Source organism: Mytilus galloprovincialis, chromosome 5 (genome assembly GCF_965363235.1).
Source record: "Mytilus galloprovincialis chromosome 5, xbMytGall1.hap1.1, whole genome shotgun sequence".
Lineage (NCBI taxonomy): Eukaryota > Metazoa > Mollusca > Bivalvia > Mytilida > Mytilidae > Mytilus > Mytilus galloprovincialis.
The window spans coordinates 86,793,019-86,795,822 of record NC_134842.1 but is presented as its reverse complement, the minus strand read 5'-3'; the positions used below and the strand labels follow the sequence as shown (position 1 = coordinate 86,795,822).

The window sequence follows — 2,804 nt, the reverse complement described above, 5'->3', positions numbered from 1 at the left end:
GTACATGTACTATATTGTTGTCAATGAGTCTCGGAATTTTAAGAGTAACACAAAATTGGTAATTTATAGTTTCTATCGAAGTTCCATATGTGTTTTACTTTTTCTGCATTGTAACGGTGTTATTTGTGCATTGTTTCTGAATTATAAAGGAAAATAATATCTAGATAAATGCCAACGACTACGCATATGTTGATTGGTATTATTGAATTGAAATAAATAAAATAACCAAAAAAAAAAAGCATTTCATTAACTGACTCTATTCTTTACATTTTGTGTACAAGATTGCCAGAAAAATAGGATTGTCCAGAACCTACAATACCAGATGGTTGATCCGATACGTTTTTGACGTAAACACGATCGCCAGATTGAAGTGTTATTGTTGCGCCAATTGTTAGAGAATTGAAATTACGTGCAACAGAAACTGCCATTTGTAAATTGTTTCGAAATAATCCTAAGTGCAAAAATCCACTTTGACTTTGCCTTGCTGAAGCTGTGAAATGGTAGAGACCCTTGATTGGAGTAGTAAAAATCCCGGTCCCGCTATTGTATCCACTCCCGATATTTTCTGTTATTCTTTCAAACTTTACGGTAGCGTAAGCCGCAATAGAGCCGTAAGGTGGTGACATCAGAAGTGCCAGAAACGTCACTGTGGACGGACCTGAAAATTAAAATAATACGCTGTTTTAATCATTGAAATTTGAAATATCAAGGGCAAGTTCTAATAACCGATTCCATAAAGTAACTGTACTTTATATTGTAAAAAAACCCATTTTAATGAACACTTGAGAGTTAGTGTTAATTGTCTTTTGACTTTCAAGCGAAAAGTTCAAAATTAAACTACAACCGTTAAAATAACATTAGCCGTATTTGGCACCACTTTTTAGAATTTTGGGTCACCAATGATCTTCAACTTTGTACTTGTTTGCCTTTTTTATTATTTTGATCTGAGTGTCACTGGTGCGTCTTATGTAGACGAAATACACGTATGGTGTATTAAATTATAAGCCTGATACCTTTGATTCCTATCAGCATGTCGAAATGTCCTATTGTAATGTTTATTTGTGTATTTCTTTGTCCTAAATGTTCTTGCATTTATTGTTACTGTAGTCCTGTCATGTAATGATGTCAGTTTAATTTTATATTTAACATTGCCATAAAAGGGCGATGTTTCGATAGCCGCTAGACCGGGTTCAACTCAGCATTCTTTCTTAAAATGTCCTGTACAAAGTCAGGAAAATGGCCGTTATATTCTTTCTTATGTTGTACTGTTATACCACTGTCCCAGGTTAGGGGTTCCACTAACATGTTTAACCCCGCCATATTATTTATGTATGTGCCTGTCCCGAGTCTGGAGCCTGTATTTCAGTGGTTGTCGTTTGTTTATGTGTTACATTTTTGTTTTTCGTTCGTTTTTTATATAAATAAAGCCGTTAGTTTTCTCGTTTGAATTGTTTTACATTGTCATATCGGGGCCTTTTATAGCTTTCTATGCAATTCAGGAATCCTAAGACAGGTCATTTAGAAAAATGATAAAAACGAAAGCAACAAATATTTGATTTATCCAATTTTCTCTTTTCTTTATCGCCTTATTCTGTTTTCTGTCTTCATGACCCTCGTATATTTCATCCCTTATTATAATCGAAATGAGTAGAAGAATCTTGATCAGAATATTTAATGAATTTTATTATGAAGGAATAAATGTAAAAGGATTACGTATCGAAAGTGAAGGGAATATTTTCATTCATTTAGACATTAAGTCTGAATAAGAAAAATTCTATATTGAATTTCGTTGTTTCTGCTCGAAATCAATTTATGAAAAATTGATGTAAGACTCAATAGATTTCCGAACAGAAGCAGTTCGCATATAATACCTAACCACATCTACTTCTTTTCATATTTACTCGATAAAGTGAGTGAACCTCAATTAGGGAAATTTGAACTTTTTCGTCTATTTTTCAAAAAGGAACACATCACAGCTTGTAATAACCGGTAACTATTTGCATTATTCATAAAAAATCTTGAAAACTTACTTTGTTTCTGTATTGTTTCCTTTATTGATTCAATTTCCGCACCCCTGCTGTTATACTGTTTCTACATGTCAAGGAACCTGTTTTCTAGTCGGTCTAGTTGTTTGGCAATTATCCACAGAAAACCATTTTCAGAAGATCTCCGTTCCACATTAACACTGTAAACAACGGAACTTAAACTTAAAACGCAATACAAAACTGAAAGAAACATAACTCGTTTTGCAGATTTTTCTTATTTTATCAGTTAAGGATAAAACTGCGTGATGGTTGCAGAAATAATATCATCTGTCGACTGTACTGTTCTCTATATATGTTGAAAACTAATCTAAAATCAATTCCTATGCTGTTTCAACTACGATATTATAACATTCAAAAACATTTTAAGTTGCAAGAAATTTCATTTGTATTTTTTTTTATATATTACAAACAAGACTTTTTAATTAGATTTTTTTGGAAATTCATTGAATCTTTTCAACGGTGTGTCATATGGACGAAGGTTACTGAAATTATGATATTATATTAAGAAAATGATTATGTACATATAACATGCTTTTTTTTTTAGAAATTAAGCATTTTGTAAAATGACTTAATTTTCAAGCAGTTTATAAAAAGCCTAACCTTGACAGGCATTATTTCAAATGCCAGAAAATACCTAGTTTTGTTTTGGCAAAAAGGAGTATTTTAGTGGTTGAGGACACTAACAGGAAAATGCTATCAGCGAAATAGAGAACATGCAGACAATAATATATTAGCAGTACAAGAAAGTTCATGTACATA

At 32.1% G+C, this 2,804-nt stretch overlaps 1 pseudogene; it reads right to left on the bottom strand.

The window, feature by feature from the left end:
• Positions 1–237: 237 nt before the first annotated feature.
• LOC143076609 (collagen alpha-2(VIII) chain-like) lies at positions 238–2,274 on the bottom strand (annotated as a pseudogene).
• Between the last annotated feature and the right edge of the window lie 530 nt (positions 2,275–2,804).